This window comes from Protopterus annectens, chromosome 9.part0 (assembly GCF_019279795.1).
Source record: "Protopterus annectens isolate FY-2018-M chromosome 9.part0, PAN1.0, whole genome shotgun sequence".
Lineage (NCBI taxonomy): Eukaryota > Metazoa > Chordata > Ceratodontiformes > Protopteridae > Protopterus > Protopterus annectens.
In genome coordinates, this window is record NC_056743.1 from 1,817,699,173 (window position 1) to 1,817,718,474 (window position 19,302).

The following is a 19,302-nucleotide window of genomic DNA, read 5'->3' on the forward strand; positions in this document are numbered from 1 at the left end:
ACTTATTTATAACTACAGTCCACCAGAATGGCTTGTTTTTTCGGGAGGACCCAGTTTTAGTCCTGTCAGGTACAACTGAGTCAATACATTTATTTAAGTGGCTATATAAGGTATCTGTGTACTCTTCTGCATAGGAGTCATTGCTGGTTGTGTTAGAAGGGGCTTTGAAACTTGTTATACCATCATTTGGGTGGCTATAGTTTTTCAGTTTTGTTTTTTTTTTTGCTCCTGTGGGGGTGACAGTTCTTATATTTACTTCAAATGAGATTGATTTATGAGTGTTGGCGAGCACTGTGTCTAGAACATTTGAGCCCCTTGTGGAGGTACAGACTAACTGTTCCAGGGCATTTGAATTAACAAAATCCAGGAATCTCAAAGTGATTGTTTGTGCTGATGTAAGTCACCTAATCGATGGAAGGATAATTGAAATCTGCAAAGCCCAGGATGTTTGGCTGCATACGGAGTGACTCTAGCAAGTCCAGGTGGATGATGTGCTTCTCCTTGTTCATGGTGGGGGACCTGTGGCTAGTGATGATGTTGAGAGTATTTTGCCTATAGATTTTTGGACCTGGAGTAGCTCAAGCGAGTCGTACTGTTTCACCAGACTCGAGGTGTGTTCAGATTTAATCGGATTTAATGAAGATGGATATACCTCTACATTTGGTTCTTTCACACTTGTTTTGAGGTCTGAACATGTGGAAGACATTGTAGCCTTGTAAGACCAGGGGGATCTCTGTGGCCTTGAACTAAGTCTCAGTGACTACAAAGGCATCAGCATCTTCTAAGATGAAGAGTACTTCCAGAAAGTGCAGTTTACTGTTTATGCTCCTAGCATTAATCAGCATGACCTTGAATTTGTCTCCACTGGATTTCTTTGCATCAGACATTTTGTTGTTTTGACATTGCCTAAAAAAGGCACTATGGGGAGGCAAGCATCCTTGCTAGTATCTGAAATCCTTGAGGAGATGGATGAAGACCATCTTTGGAAAACCAGCGTGGTCTGTCGATCATGTCTTCCCAGGCTGTCAGATACTGGGTCCCCCTGGAGTAACACCAGTTATTGAAATTAATCCTTTTTTGTCTATATTGTGACATCATCCTAGGTGAAGGTTGAATGCTGCTTGGGGCTAGGGACATACCTGCTTGGGACACATAATCTGAGCGTTCAGTCATGCACCTCTTCATATAATCTAGAGAGGTACATTTCAAGTCATTCACTCTAACATGTACAATGACAGAATCATAATGGTAATTGTTGATGAATGACATGAGTGCATTCATGATTTGATGGATCCTGGTACCTGACAGGCAGCTGACTGTGACCTTCTCCTTGTCCATCCTGGTAAGGGAGACATCTGTGTGTCTCACTACTGAGTTGCCTATGACTAGGACATTGAGTTTTGAGGTGTTTTGACTGGGGACTTAATTGTTGAGACACTATGTCTGTTGTTATGTGTAGTGATGGATTCTGTTCAGGTACCAGTATAACCTACAGGTTGTTTATGCTTAGGAGGTGTCTGTTTTTTTGGTAGGCTCTTAGTGAATACCTCCACATATGTGTGTTTTGATCTTACCTTGTGTGAGTGGAGAGGTGTGTGTGCTGACAACCTGTTTGGTGTCTTGTTTATTGTTATGCGAGAGGACTGGTTCTAGTGTCATGGTATATAGTTACATCTCTAACACAATGTATCTGTTTGCTTTAGGAGCTAGTGGTTATCAGTGTACTTGAGGCAATTGCTACATTGCTTCAGGATGTCCGTGTTAATCAGCATAGCTGGAGAAATATGTAGAAACTGGCTGTCCATAGTAGCTGGTAATTCTTAAGTACTAATTTGTGAGAAGACAAATTAGATCAGCTATTGCTCTGGGATTAACAAGGTACTTATTCTATGGATGATCAGGGATGAAAAGTACGGTGATGCTGCTCAGTGCTCAGCTGAGTTTACTGCCATGCAAAAGTGTGCAGCTGCATTGCCCACAAAGCAGCAGGGAACCTGAGAGGGTTTCACTGACTGTTGTTTAGGGAAGAAATAGTTTCTAGGCATTTGCATCTATACAAGGCACAGCTAACCTCCGTTGCATGGTGTCCAGCTATGAGCAGACATGAGGCTTATATACAGGTGAAATTAAACAGTTTTAAACTAGTCTGCCAATAAGAAACCACACAATGATCCTTCCTCCAGCAATCCCCAACTCAGACAAGGCTATATCCACACACTTCTGCTGTAAAGGTGCAGGGATGCCATTCTTAATGTAAGATGGCTAGATTTGAGTTCAAGTATATGAAAAACAGGCTAGATTCAGTATGTCTGGATCTGGACAGTGCAGTGGTGCAGCTGTTGACATTGTCATCTCAAAGCAAGAGGTTCTCCTGTTCAATACTTGTCAGGGATGCCTTCTGTGTGGAGTCTGCATGTCCTCCCTGTATTCGTGTGGGTTTCTGCTGGGTGCTCCAGTTTCCTCCCTCATTACAAAGGCATGCATCTAGCGGATTTCTCTCTGGGTCTCCACTGAAAATTAACTCATTCCAAGTCAGACTTTCCCAATAAACAAATGTTAAATAAAAATAAAATAAATAAATAGTTTATGCTAACTAAGCAATAATTTCATTGCAAAGCATGTGCAGGTAATAACCAGGCACAGACAGTGAAAACAGTCAAAAAGACACAAATTAATGCCATAAAATAGTTAAATAGGATCATATGATCATAGAAGATTACTAGACTATTGACCTGGAGGTCATTTTAAGCCTATCAGTTTCATCCCAATGTAGTACCATAGAAATGCTAGTCAATACCAAAGACTGCATTTTGTGATGACTGCCCATGTCCAGGAGGGTTGTGGACACTATCCCAATAAAAATTTATTGTGCTCCATCCACTTGTCCAGGTTCCTCTTGAACAGTGTCATAGAGGTGCTCTGTTTCACATAAATTGGTAGCCTGTTCCAAAGATGTAGCAGTCACTGGGAGATAAATCTGTCCCATCAGCAAGTCATATTTAAGTCCCAGGCCATACTTAGGTACCTTGGATGAGTAGCCTAGTGCCATTTGATTTATGGATATGCAGCAAGTTCATTAGGTTTGTTTATGAAAAACAAGCTAGATTCAGCAAGTATGGAATTAGTCTTTGCTAACTAATCAATATTTCAGTGCAAAGCAAGTACAGGTAATAAGCAGGCACAAACAGCAAAATCAGTCAAAAAGGCAGAAATAAATGGAGTAAAACAGTAAATGCAGACCAAAATATGTAGATCAAGCTCAAAATAAGCTTAATTTCTTGTTCTTAACTTTGGATGGGTTATATTCAAGCAGAAACACTCTGGACCTCTGGGAAAAGACACCAAACACAGAGCAGCTCCAGTTAATTGAGCTTAAACTAGAAAAAAGACACTTAGAATAACAGACACAATAAGCTTTCGACCAACAATTCTCAGCTCAGAATGGTGGAGGCTACCCTGCCTCCCACAAGAGGGTAGACCACAAAACTTCTTAATGTAAAATAACTGTCCTGAAGCCCAAGCACTTAAACCAGAACTAAGACACTTTTTCAATAACATATTTTTGCACCGGTTATTTATTTGAGACAAATCTTCCTTCAGTATAGCTAAGTCATTTGGGTATTCAATTATTGTTCCTAGCTAGCAGTCATCTGAAACTTAGTCTGCCAGAGTCCTTTGGTATTGGCTTTTACTTCAGTGGCCTAATGGATAAGGCATTGGCCTCCTAAGCCAAGGATTGTGGGTTTGAGTCCCATCTGGGGTGATATAATATTACTGCTGTGATGGCTTAGTGGTTAACTACTGTGACTATACTGTACAGGGTCCTGGGTTCATGACCTGCCAAGGCTGTTTATTTAACCTATGAACCTATACCCCTTGGATATCTTCTGTGTCACTGCTAGACAGAGGCACAGTAAACTAACCTTAAATGGGCTATCTTCTGTGACCTACTATGCAGAGGCACAGTCAACTAATCTAAGAAGGGTGGTGAAAGCCAAACACACTCTGGCTAGGCTTGTAAATGCCCTAGGGCAGATAGCCTAGTATCAACCTATGAACCTATGAGCAAAGTAGGTCCCAGCACAGAACCTTGGGGGACTCCACTGCTGACCAGTCTCTGTGTGGTGGTAACTTCTCCCATTTTGATTATTTGTATTTTTTTCAGTGGCAGTTGGCAATCCAGTGGGTGACATGGGTTTATTCCCAGTTTATTTAGGTTTTCAATGATGCCTAAGTGGATAATTGTGCCAAAAGCTTTAGCCAGGTTAAGGTATGCAGTGTGTACCATTTTGCCTTCATCACTTGCTTTGGTGAACTTATCAAAAAAAATCTACCAGGTTGAGTAAGTGTGACCTGCCCTTGATGAATCCCAACTGAGATGGGTCCATTGTTTGGAGGTTCCCTATCTCCTGCTTCATTAATTCCATGATTAGTCTTTCCATAGCTTTACAACTGAGGCTGGTTAAATGTATAGGTCTCTAATTACCTGGGTCTGTGTAAGGTCCTCCCTTATGTAGGGGAATGACTGTAATGGCTCACCATTCACTTGGTACAAAACCTGTATGGAGGCTGAGACTGAACAACATTGTTAGGGGTGTGGCTAAATCATGCTTCATGCTAATTAAGATGCATCCAGGGATATTGTTAGGACCCATCAATGCAGTATTTCTAGCTTTTGATATCACTTTTAAGACCTGATTTTGTGTGAAAGCTGGAGATGAGCCATTTTCAGGTATATCTTGGACAGAGAGAGGGGAGGGAGGGGTAAAGTTAAACTAAATTTATTGGCCAGTAGTTTTTCTAAATCTTCAGCCTCAGAGTAGATAACATTGTTTACAATCAGCTCAATGCATTGCTGCATTGTGCTTTGGAGATTATGAACATAACTAAAATGCCTTGTGATTATCTTTGACTTGGGTAGCTATTTTAGCCTCAAACATGGCTTTGTTGGATTTTATTAAGTTCCTTTATGGTTGTTTATTTCAATGACAATATTTAGGAATTTCTGCATTACTTAATATCTTACTTATCTTGTGTGGAGTTTCAAGGTCTCCTAATGGGTTCTAGTAGCATAGCTTCCAAAATAAAGATGATGTCTTCCCTAGAGAATTCAAAAGAAATGATTTTTGTTTCATATGACATCTTTCTATAAAAATTATGGTGCAGTGGTGCAGCGGTAGCATTGTCACCTCACAGCAAGAGCTTCTCCGGTTCAATTCTTGGCTAGGGTACCTTCTGTGCAGAGTCTGTATATTCTCCCTGCATTCATGTGGGTTTCCTCTGGGTGCTCCGGTTTCCTCCCACATTATAAAGACATGCGTCTGGAGCGTTTCTCCCTGGGCTACTGCTGAAAATTGGCTTTGATCCAAGTCAGACTTTCCCAGTTAATAAATAATACAAATAAATTTACTCATTTTGCTTTTTTAACCATGGCAATGTTAATAGTATGGAATGATGTAACTTTGTTGTAAATTTATTATTTAAATCATTGCTATAAGTTAAAATAATTAAAATACATTTCCTGCAGACATAAGGAATTTATTGATATTTAGTAGATAAAAATTCCATATTCAGGTTGAAGTACAAATTTTCTTTGGAAGTCAAAAAGAGGTAATAATTTTGAGTTTTCTAAACAATTGAACCAGTGACATAAATTTTTCTCCATTCATATTGTTTTTTTCATTTACAGCATACATAAACCCTAATGCATATTTTTGATAAGCAAAAAATATATATTAATTGTGGACTCTTGTAAATAATATTATACATGTTTTAATATATTATTAGTATAGCTAGAATCAGAGTTTAAATATTATATTGCATGTAACTTACTATCACTAAGATCATCTTGTTATTTAACAAATGTATGTGAGTGCCATTCAGTTTAAACTTTTTATCTTACAAAATCATATATGCAAATTCTTACAAGCTAAATTCTATGCACTACCAAATCAATAAATGATTACCTCAGAACTGAAGCTAATACATATTTCTCAATATCACGTAAGTAAATTCCTCCATTTTCTCCATTCCAAATATGCTTTTCACAGCTCTAGGTTTGGAAAAGAACTACAGAAAGTTAAATAATTATTTATTTGCTTAAGATATGACTTCTTGAGGACTAAAGAAACAGTTCGAATTACATATGGAATTGTGGGTATTAAATCACCATTGCTAGACAAAGTTTATCTTCAAAAGTAAAGCATTGTTTGACAAAGTTGATATGCTATCTTATTTTATATAATAACCAGGTCTAAAGATTTGGAAATAATGCCACGTTATTTTAAATCTTTACAATTCTGTTTATAATTAAATCCCTTTATAAAAATGGCATTCCTTTTTTAATGATACAGCTTTGGTGTTATTACTTTGAGTTTTATACCAGACAGCTAACCAAAAGTAATGAACATGTTATCAATATTATTAACAAATTCGCCATCAGCAAAAAATAAAATTTTTAATTCAAATACATTGCCAGTGGAATACTACTTTATTAAACTGTTACTTCTAATTATATTGGCAAACTATTCTATGCCTAGTATAGATATCACAGGGAGTGAATGTTTTGCACTTTATATAATTTGCATTTAGTAAAAAAAATGATATAAAGTCTTTGTATATACTGTCAAACTCTAATACAAGTTTCATGATTATAATTTGTTTTTTTAAGAACAATTACATTTCTATAAAACCATACAAAAATAAATCCAGTCAAATGAACTGAAATCTTTCTCTTTTTATACCAAGGCTTAGTTTTGTTAATTCATTTGTTTTCATATTTGTTCACAATAAGTGAGATACAAACTCATTATATATTTTTTACTCTTTGATATTACCCTGAGTTTGTATGTTCAATACACAATCTGACAAAACTTCACGAGTCATGTTTAGAATAATTTTGTAACATATTATCCACTATGAACATTAATAGTGTGCCTTCAGTGTTCAGTGTTCAATTAACAACGGGCTGATAATTTGTTTCACAGGGGCAAACCTTTATCTTGTTTTAAAATAGGTCCATTTAAAAATATTTTCAGGAGTTTGAATTATATACTCAAATAATCTATTTAAGTATTGATGGTTTTTCAGATAATTACTAATATATTTCATGGAGAAAATCATCCAGTCTAAGAGCTTTAGAATCTTCCTTTTTTAATTTGTTTCACAATTTCAAATCTGGTTATCTCTTTCTTTAAAGTAATTACATCTTCCTCTAAGAAGAATTTTTAATATTATATTAAGAAATATGTTTACTTCCATTTTATTCTTACCTTTGTTTTAACACTATATATATTTTTTCAAAGTGACAAGTAAAATTGCATAAAATATAATCAGTATCTATGCTGTTATTCCTCTTATTTCTAAACTTGTATCTGAAACTTAAATATATTCAAACATATTGCCAGTTTATGTACACCTTGTGAGGTTAGTGAATAACATTTTAATTTAAAATCTCAGTTTCGATCTATCTATCTATCTATCTATCTATCTATCTATCTATCTATCTATCTACCTACCTATTTATCTATCTATGCAGAAGCATTCAAGCATTCATAATATCAAACATCTCTGTTGACAGCAGAAGTGATTGAATAATCATTTGATTGATTCTGCCACATTACTTTGTGAAGTCACAGAACAATGGGAATGAGAATGTGTCCTTTCACTGACTTTGTGTTATCACATTGTTGATATATATAACTAGCATGGGGTGTAGGGTGCAGTCCCCCACATGGGATGTGCATGGGGACTTGTCCCTGAAAAACATGAGTTTTTTTTTTCATTATTTTCCATTTTGATCCTTTGGGAGCAATGTTTCACCTTTTGATATTTTGAAGTACATCCATATATATAGCTGTACATAATTATATAAATATATAGATATACATGTTATGTGATTTATTGTTGCACGCATTTCATTTCCTGCTGAAAATCTGGTGTTTTTCATTAGTGGCACAGTTTGAATTATGTATGTAACAGTCAAACTTCATGAGATCATCAGTTACATAATTCAAGGCATTTTCTCCTTTCTTCAGTGTTGTGTGACCCTGGAGTTAGTATATTCAGTTTCAGGTGTGTGTGTGTAAAAGTTGATTTTTGCTTTACTTTTAGTAATTACAAATTGGTTTACATTTGTGGTTACTTTTTTCCAATGATTTTAGTGGCAATTAATGTTAATTACTCATGAGTTTGTTTGAAGTATATATCCAGCTATTTATATATATATATATATATATATATATATATATATATATATATATATATATATATATAATATATATATGTGTGTGTGTGTGTATGTATATTAAAATCTCCAAAGGAAAGAACATTCGCTCATACAGGCATTTGCTCTTATTTACAGCTTCAAAAGGCATTTGCTCACATGAGCATTCACTGTTCACTGTTTTGACGTGACATCATGTATGCGCACACACACACACACATTTATATGTATATGTATATGCATATGTATGTCTATAAATATATATATATATATGTGTGTGTGTGTGTGTGTGTGTGTGTGTGTGTGTGTGTGTGTGGGTGGGTGTGTGTAAATGTTTTGTAGCTATAGTGTATAGTGAGCTACAATATGCATTCATTACTAACTCTTTATCATTGTTGGCATCACAGTCCATTTCTTCTAAAATGTATAAACTTCCCTTTGATTTTGTTAAATGAAGAAGCTGATAACAATGACAATAAGAATTCAAACCCCCAGCCATTTAAGGTGATTGTTTTAACTTTCAGCATGCATGTGTCATGCTAAAATGACATGATATTATTTAATTTAAGAAACCTCAGCAATGCACTTCCCTTCCTGTTGTTGTTTTGACCATTTATATTTAATGACATCATCTTAAAAATACATTTTTACTATTTTGGGTAAAGAATCTAACTCTAAGTAAGATAAACATAGCAAAAAAAAAAAAAAAAAAAAAAAAAAGCATAGACACAGAATCTTACAATGCCAGTATTTTGATAAGTAAAAATAGGAACTAATGTAGAGACATCCTTTCAGAAAAAGGAAATTGTTTTCAGCCCTCTTGAAATCTAACAGATTCCTTTCATTAGATGCAATAGCTCTTATTGCCTACTAGATCTATATAAAACTAGTAAAATCATCTAATACCGTTTGGTCCAAATAATGTATGCTACTCAATGTAAAAGAAAACAGGTGAGTAATCAGATTTAGTATTTTAAATTAACACAAGAATCAGGGTTTATAGAATCTTACTATCTGCAAAATAAATAAAGGAGGAAAGGCATATGAAACACAAGTCTTAAATATTTCCAATTATATCTATCTCTCTATAAACATTCCATGTTTGAAAACTTACTAAAGTAAAGACAGAAAAATATTCAAAATAGGTATATATAACTTTGCTTCCTTTAAAATGCAAATATATACTTATCTTACAGTCTAAGCAGAGAAATTAGTGCATGTATTTATTTTTAATTAACATGCAGATATATGTCTTTGTCTTAGAGATTTGTAACTAAGTAAGATGTTATAGTGAGATCATTTATAATAAATCATTATAGTAATCCATATTACTGTGGACTTCTTTAAATAATAATAGGTCTAAGACACTCTGAATGGCTTACGTACATATTTACACTGTTTTTCTGTGTGGATGAAGGTTGTGAATTTAATGTCATGATGAGTTTCATCACAATGTATTGTATTGTGCAAACTGGCAATGTGCTTTTCACGTGAAGGGTGCATCCTCTCTTCTTCATTCTGGTGTGACTGTGGATGGAGTTTGTATAATTTTAGGCGGTGGGGGTTTGCCCCCTCCCACACACACAAAAAACATTTTGTTTATGATTTTTATTGACTTTCAGTTCACCATTTTTATTTTATAATTTATGTTAGATAGTGAGCTAAAAAATTTGTTCTTCACCTTTTTTATAGAGAAAATCACATACAGAACATATATACCGGTTCTGTAAACAAAAAGGGAAAATGCAAATAATTAATTTACAATTTTACCTGTATCTAAAGACAGAAGTAAAAAAGAGAAGGGAAGTATAAATATTTAAATCAATGTAAAACAACCTATGTTTGTTTTTTCCCGGTTAGGGGTCGCCACAGCGGAACTCCAGTCTGCTAATGATTGGCAGTAGATTTTTATGGTGCCCAGTTGCCAGCCCAACTCCCAACCTTCAGCAAAGGCATGCTCATTCACGCATGTCTTTCGGAGGTCACTCGACTGCGGGGAGGACATGCAGACTCCACACAGAAGGCACTCAACCAAGAATCGAACAGGAGAACTTCTTGCTGTGAGGCAACAATGCTACCGCTGTACTACCACGGCTTAGTCTAATTTGCACCAAAGTAAAGAATATCTCACTAATCAAGTTAATTAGTAACGTTGTAATAATTGGAAAGTTATGATAAATAAATAAGTTGGTGAATTAAGAAATATTTCTGGAAAATGGGTAGTACATCTTTAAAATGTGTTGTTGCATTGTAGAGCATCAGAATGTTCACATGAACAGGTTCCAAGGCAACCGTTAACAAGGTAGTGACTACCAAGTGAGGGTGTATAGACAAAATTGTCAGGAAGGCCAGAATCATGAAGTCAGCTCCTTATCTGGGGAGCAGCAGCAAATATGATGCCATGTCAGTAGATGCAAGATATGAAGTTATACAACGTGAATTAACTCTGGTGCAGATCTGAAATTAAAGCCCAGGTGATGCCTACAGCTGTGCATTTTCAAATGCAACCTGTTGGTTGGAAAGCTGTGAGAAACTGAAATGGTACCAAGAAATATTATTGATGTATGTAATTATTTGCCAAGAAGTGATGTTTTTTCATTCTTTCCGGAGGTTTTTGTTCTAGATGGATTAATAACTCATGGTTTCATATGTGTGTATATATATATATATATATATATATATATATATATATATATATATATATATATATATTTATTTATTTATTCCTCCATCATCTCCTGTCAAACACTGCTTTGATTGGCAAAACAAACTGATGCGTTTTCACATTACATGCCAGTGAAGTCAAGTAGAGGATTTGCAGACAGTAGTTTAGCTGTGGAGTATTCGCTTTGATTAGAGCTAAGGTAAGTGGTTCTAATATTTAGGGAAAGGAATGCATGTGCAAGTATTTGCAGGATAAGGCTAGAGTAAGAACTAGCTAAGTGGCTAAATGATGTGATGTGATGTGACGTGTGTGTGTGTGTGTGTGTGTGTGTGTGTGTGTGTGTGTGTGTGTGTGTGAATGTTCACAATTTATGTTTAAAGTAAGGGTTGGGTTACAGAATAGATTTAATGCTGTTAATTGCTGCATGCTCTGTGTCCAAGAGTCTTGTGTAGAGGTAGTGTTAGAAAAATGGGTTTCCATATGTTACTGTGTTGAGTTATAGTTAGTGGCAGCAGTAGCAGGGTCAAGTGAGGTTAACATCGCTGAGTAATGAGAGGAAAGGAGACAAAGAACTTTGGTGTACCACCCTTAAACTGATGGGCTAATAGATTTCTATAATAAAACTTTAAAGTATATACTGAAGTCCACAGAACAAAATGGTAAGAACAGGGATCGGTTAATTTCATATCTTCTGTTTGCTGAAAGAAAGGTGTCCCAAACATCAGTAGCATTTGTCCCATTCATGTGAGTTACTGCATGACCAACATCCCCAAGGCTTTTTGGACATAGCAAAGGAGACATGGCCATAGGCAAAATCCCCATTTAAAAGTGTTATAGTGCACTTTACAAACATACAAGATAGGTTACACATTATTATACCAATAGACAATGTATGTATGCAGAGGAGGTTGAGAGTTTAAACCAGGGAACAAAATGCTAGTATTAGTTCCCCCTGCTGAAAATAAGTTCATAGCAGCATGACAATAATCTGTTGAGGTTGTAGAGAAAGGTGAACAAAGTGAACTGTAAAATAAGAAAGAGAAGACCAGACCAGATATGTAATATAATTGTGCTAAAACTGTGGATGGAAACTTAAGCTTCTGTAGTCATCTTAGGAGCTGACCTAAACACCAAATGTGCAGTATCAAAAATTATTTTTCTGACAAAACTTTGGCTATTTAATGCTAGAAGTCTAAACCTCAAAATGCATTCACTCAAGGCGCTCCTTAAAATGGAGAACATCGACATCTGTGCAGTGACAGAGACCTGGTTCAGGGATCCAGAGAGCACCCCTGCATTACCAGGCTATAATTCATACCACACTTTTCGGCCACCTAACGTGGAATGAAGCACTAAAAGTGGAGGCATGTCCATATTCATTAAGGATATCCACATCTCCAGGCTAGTTGCTCAGCATAATACATCCGAGATTATCCAAGTGCAACTGGGCAAGACCGCAATCCAAATTGTAGTTTGCTACAGATCCCTCACCATGCCCCAGGATTCCCACTCCTCATTTTTTGATACACTGGAACATATTAGGGTACAACCTAACACCCTAATAATAGGCAATTTCAACTACTCCACCATTAACTGAGAAAACTACTCATGTGCCAACTCTTGTGCTCAACGTTTTCTGAAATTCATAAATTCCAATGCCTTGGATCAATTTATCCACACCCCCCACCAGGGGCAGCAATATCCTAAACCTGGTCATTACCAACATGACAACTGGTGTTCCACACTAGAGGTCAATTCCTCATTGGTCAGATCCGATCACAAGTAAATCACGCTAGACATCCACATCCCACCCCCACCTCACATTAGGGAAACCACCGTAAAAAATTTCTACAAAGCCAACTTCATGTTTCTTAAGACAGAAGTGGCAAACTTCACGACACCCATGCTGCTAGACAATAGAGGTACAACTGCTGAATCCTATACAATTGCACTTTATAAGCACTTACATGAGTGCATGGATCGTGCAATCCCTAACAGAACTAAGATGCTATCCTCCAAAAAAAGGAAGCCAATCTGGTGGTACCCTGCCATAAACAAACTCTACAAGAGAAGAAAGAAACTATTGCAAAAAAGAGTAAAATCCCATGATTGGAGGAACTCTGTGGTCAGCCTCAGTAAGAAGTTAACATGCCTCATAAAATCCTCCAAAGCTAGTTACGAAAACAAAATCGCCACCGATTCTAAAGGCAACCACAACGCATTCTATAGCTATGTCAAGAATCTCAATGGCAGCACTCAGATCTGCTCTGAGTTACAGCGCAATGGCACTAAATATACAGAACCAACTGATATTGCCAACATCTTGGCAGATAGGTTCAGTGCTAACTTTACCCCTCTCTCATCCTCTAAAGGGCCCATCTCTATACCGGAAGAATGCAAAGTTCCTGTAATCACTGTTACACAGGTAAAATTCACACTCTCCAAAGCCATGAACACAGCATTCATAGGACCTGACAACATCTCAGACTGCGTTCTACATGAACTACAGAATGAACTGGCACCCCACCTAAGTACCATGTTCAATCATAGCCTCACCTCAGGTTTTGTGCCCACTGAATGGCGCACAGCAATGGTTGTCTCACTCCACAAAGGGGGAGCCACCAAGGACCCCAGGAACTACTGCCCCATTAGCCTGATGAACCTGCTCTGCAAGGCTATGGAATGTATCATCATGGAACTTATAAACAATGACATTGGTAATCTCCAACCTCTGGACCCATCCCAGTTCGGGTTTATAAAAGGCAGATCATGTCTCCTAAACCTGATAGACTTCTTTGAAGCAGTCACCAAAGCCATAAATGAAGGTAAGGTGGTTCATGTAGCCTATCTAGATCTCGCCAAGGCTTTCGACACCATCCACCATGCTAGAATTATAGATAAACTCACTAAACTAGGTAAAAACCCCTATGTCACAAGATGGGTTACCAACTGGCTCACTGACAGAACCCACACTGTGAAAGTAGCAGACTCTAAATCCAACTTCAGACCAGTGACAAGTGGAGTACCACAGGGTTCAGTCCTAGGTCCTCCCCTGCTTGATATTTACTTCTCTAAAGTACAGGCTAATGCAGAAGGTCTTTGGCTATCAGAGTTTGCAGATGACTGCAAACTAGGAGCCATAATCAAAACTCCTAACGATGTGGACATCCTACAAAAGGGCCTCACTGAGACAGATGCCTGGTGTCAAAGCCATGACCTCAAGCTCAATGCCAAAAAGTGCATTGTCACCCCTTTTGGTAAAAACTCTGTACCCATGAACTACCACATAGGTGGTAGTCTACTTAACACTGAAAGTGTGATAAGAGACCTTGGAACACAGGTGGACAGTAGTCTCTCCTTTGATAATCACATCGCCACAGTCGTCAGGAAATCATTCTACGTGACACACCTCATCACAAAAGGTTTCTCATTCAGGAAAAAAGAGGTCATTGTTCCCCTCTACTCATCACTCATTAGACCCATTATAGAGTACAACACCCCCTTTTGGTATGTACCTCACAAGATATCTACAACAACAAGAAAGGTTCAAAATTGGACAAATTAAGGCAACTCTCCTCAATGCTAGATGTCTAAGCAATACATTGCCTAATTTTGAGGCAAACGTGCATTTGGAAATCATCCATGTCTGCACAGCCAATGAAATGCTGCTTGAAGCTAAATCAGCACAACCTCTCTACAGGGATTTTGTATTTTTCTTCCCTTCAGACTCAGATTCAGACTCAATGTTTGCTTTTTAACTCTAGGAATTTTGGGCATATTCTAAATTGGAGCCTCCATATTTTCAGGGAACATATTACCTTCAGGCAGATCGCCAGGGACCCTCAAAGTGAGATCACTGAATTGCAGATTACTCTTGATTTGATTAATTATCAACTAATAGCTTGTAACAGACCACCGTCTATGTCCTCTAATGACCATGTAAGACCTCTCTGTTAACAAAACAATCCCTTCATTTGTGTGACCTTAATTGCCCTTCAGTAATCTGGGACAAATATACCTCCAATTTAGGATATGCCCAAAAATTCTTAGACTTAATATGCGGAAATTCTCTAAGCAGTTGCTCAGGAAAGGTCCACCTAGAGGAAATTACATTCTTGACCTAATGTTTACATATATGGCTGCCTCTTGCACCACTGCTCCACTGGTATCTCCTTCTCCAGTAAAGTCTGATCATAAACTTGCAACCTTCTTCTATAAACTCTAAAAAGCTCTTACAGCATGCCCCACTGAATTTTATAGGCTACAGGCATACCAATCTAAACTTATTCTGTTATGAAATGTCAAAAGTCACCTATGACTGCTCTACCACTGACCTTAATATAGCAGCAAGCTTCTCTAAGGAATTCTACATGAATTTAGAAAAATGCATAGAATTGGCAATGTCTTCCTGAATTAAGTATCATGGGAAATTCAAAAGCAAACCACCACGGTGGTCCACCTACATAAATAAACTAAGGAACAGAAGAAAAAAACAGAACCCCCCCCCTTCTCAAGGATGATATCAAAACCTTTTAAAAAAAAAAAACAAAACTGAAGAATAGAATTGAGTATACTAAAGCGTCCCATGTACTTAAACTCATCTCTGAAGTGAAAGATAATTATAAATTCTTCTTTATCTATGTTAGAAGGCTAAAAACAGCAGTCTCCACTGCTCTTAACTTATTCAGAATGGCAGATCTTATTTGGACCCAATAGACATTAGCAAATGTGCAAAGAAATTCAGTACCAGTTTCACCTCTAAGACTTCTTTTCAAAGTGTTGAAATATATAAATTTCTTACTCTCTGAATTATTTCTAAAGATCATTTCCTGAAAGCATGAAAAAGATGAAAATACTTCCTTTATGAGATCTGGCAATGTATATAGTTGTTAAATAATAGTGCTAAATATGCCCTTGGAGACACACTCCTTAAGCAGTCTAACCTCAGTTTAGCTTCTATTTTCCTGATGTATGGCACACACAAGGGTGTGCCTTCCAGCTGACTAGAGTAATTACAAAACTATCAAGCTTACGGGCTTCATCTACAAAGTCACAAAATGTATTATAACTGACTTTATAGTCTGAGATATCAGGAATACTTAATCCCTGACAGTTTGTAACATACACAGTTTCACCTGCCTCATCAAAAAGTATGAACGTGACCAGTGGTGTCCCTCAGGGATCATTGATTGGGTGCCTCCATCTTGGTATTTGCCTCTCTCATCTCCAGATAGACAGCCAAGATGTCTGGCTAACAAAGTTAGCAAAGACTGCAAAACTGTGGGGGTTGTTATTTAGTCACCCTGTGACACCCTAACTCTCCAGATTGAACTCTCCGCAATAAAATCATGGTGTAATAAAAATAGGATTGACCTAAGATGTGTAGTGATTTCACTTTTGGTAGATAACCTGTCTCTCATCATGCTATATAGACAACACACCACTAGAAAACGAAACTGTATGGATCTAGATACTTGTTTTAATAGCTCCCTATCTTTTGACCATCATGTGACAACAGTTGTTAGCAATTCCTTTTATTTAGCCCAGTTAATTGCAAAAGGAATATTATCAAGGACTAAAAAGGTAATCACATTCTTATACAAATCATTAATCAGTCCAGTTATCAAGCACAACACCCCATTTCAAACAATTACACAGTCCTCTAAGATTCCTAATCAAAATAATCAGAAGTTTAAAGTTCCTGAGCTACCATGAGAGGTTGGAAGGTCTTTTGCATTATTCAGTGTCTTACAGATCTTTGTCTCTGTCTCACTTACCACACCATTAGAAACCAGATTGTCTTGGACCTCCTGTATCTCTTAAGTACGATCTGAGGAAGGCATATTTGCTGAAAGTGCTTACCGGAAGACTGAGGGCTGTTGTTTTATGTCATATTCTCTTTTTTATTAAAGTTTTGATTTTATTATCAAGTTTTACTGCCGTGTTGGACAACAGGAGTTTTTTAGTAGTGTTTGCCTTTTCTTTTCCACGTTGTAGTCCTTCACAGTGTAAGAAAGTTTTTTACCTATCTCTTAAATATAGTATCTCCACTGATATTAGAATCAGGGACTTAAATCTTCATTAAGAGATAAAAAAGTATGGTAGAGGGACAGTTTTATAACCCATCACCTCTCAAACCTCTGGAATATTCTTACCCTGTGTGACTGGATAAATATTCTGAGACCTACTGGTATGGCACTCCTGCAGAAAGGTGTTGCAGCCGGAGGAAGCGTACTGGCAAGATGTGAAGTCATCAGACTCAGTGGACTTGGAATGTAAAAAAATCCAGTTAAAGTGGACTATAGTGACAGGTAGAGTTTTTATCAACTGAATGTCTTATGTTCAGAACCATTATTGTTTGCTCTAGACTTTACTAAATCTTTTGTTGTGTACACCAATCCACCTTACGTTGGATTAGGAGGAACTGTGTTATCTCTGGAAGTAGATGATGAAGACACAGTCTGCTACATAAGCAGAAAGGTGATTAAAGCTGAGACATGATAATTAGCCATAAGTGCTAATTTCTTTGCAGTATTGATTATTACAATGTAGTTTCACTTTATTAACTGACCATACACCCTGCAGTGGTTGTACAAACATCAGGATAAAATTACTAAGTATGCAGGCAACATACCTTTCAACCTCTAAGGTCAAGAAATCTGAATATAACCAAATAATGGAGAGAGAAAGGTCCAAAAATTGGGATATATTTTAAATATTGTTATTATAAACTTAAAGAGTTGCTAGAATAACAGGTTCAGTCCACAATAATTTGTCAGAAAAAAACAAATTTTATGTGGAACGAAAAATATGAGGCAAAAATCTGGACATTCTCTGAAAATCAGGACAGTTGAGAGGTATGGCAGACAGTTGTTATTGCTATAACATTTTCATTTCACTATCAGGTACAGGCCTGGCAATAGCTATATGAATCCGGATGGTTATCCCAGTTTCATAAATCATCTCATTTAGTATAGACCTGGGGGTTCTATGCTGGTAGGGGAATCACTGTAGTATAGTGACTTAATAATATACTAGAAATACTGTTTGATGTGCAGTATATACACATGATACATTACAGTGAAAAAATAAAGAGTCTACTAAAGGCAATATATTATGGTAGTAAAATTATGTAATGACAGATTAATGTAAATCACCTAAAAAATCTCTGGTTAAAAGAAGGACTGAGAGGTCAGAATGTTAGAAAAGGATGCATATTGCAGACAGGGATTTTTTTTGACCAAGAACAGAAAATTTTCAGGGCAAATAACCAGAACAGTAAGAAGCTGCTGATTTCCAGGAGGAGTACCAGTAACCATACCTGTGAAATGTACTGTTTTTCACAATACATACTGATTTTCAACCTTGCTGGAAAGGCTGCCATGACCATCCCCTTTCCTACCTTATTTCTCCAGTTCCTGCCATAAGTTGCATCATTTTTAATGGCATGTGGGAATGCACTATCTAGGCAGCCAATCATGTACTTTAAAAAAAAGCACACGAGAAGGAGTTTAGCGGCCACATGATGGTGATTGTTGTGTGTGTTTGCATGGATGTGTGTACCTACACTACACAGTTAATCAGTGCCGTGTATTTTTGAACAATTACAAACAAACAAAATACTGTCTATTCCTAGTGCTACTCACTCTCGGGTTCCATCTAGCAAGGTCAATTATAACTAAGTCATGTGATGGGAATATTGCTGCATCAGCATGCTGCAATTCTGCTTTTGTGGTGACAATCCAGTGAATGGAGACAGACAACAAGGCAAGAGTCAGGCAGTCAGACTGGACTTCTGTCTTCATTACATTGTGCATATTAGTAAGATACTAAGAAATACTAGTGGTGTGCATTGTATAGTTTCTTTTTCTTTTCAGTCTGGTTCATTCAGAGACACATGAAGAGCTGATTGATCTGGGTTTAGTCAGGGAGTACCCGAGCCAAGCTGTGTAGGTATTTGAGTCAGCCTGAGCTGATCCGCCAAACAAAGCTTGTGAACAGTAAGGAGACCAGAGATTCATGGAGAGAGTTTAAAAATACACTTTTCTTTACCTTGTGTTTTGCTTGCATTCTGTTTTAACAGCATATTAAAACTTCAAAAGAGACCACAGCTCTCTCTGTTCTGAGTCAGGCAGAAATAAGAACTGATTAATTAAGGACTCATTCATAAAGACAGAAGTGGTCACTTAAGGTTAATCATTTGTTAACAGAGGGGGTGGAGCTAGGAACTAAAATTTCTATTTAAGGAGTAAACTAAAACATTTCAGAGCTTTACCAGAAAGGCTCATCCAGACTCTGCTACACTTTGCTGTGAAGGAAAGGTTAGTTTGCTTTTATTTTTGTATTACTGTATTGCCTTTCTATATTTTGAATACTGTAGTTTGTTTTCTTTACCTTGTGTTTTGCTTGCATT

General features: G+C 36.9%; 1 non-coding gene across 1 annotated transcript; it reads left to right on the forward strand.

Annotated features, from left to right (window-relative positions):
- The first annotated feature begins 3,690 nt into the window (after window positions 1-3,690).
- TRNAR-CCU lies at window positions 3,691-3,763 on the forward strand. The gene has a single exon. It is a non-coding gene; the product is annotated as a tRNA-Arg (tRNA).
- The last annotated feature ends 15,539 nt before the right edge of the window (window positions 3,764-19,302 follow it).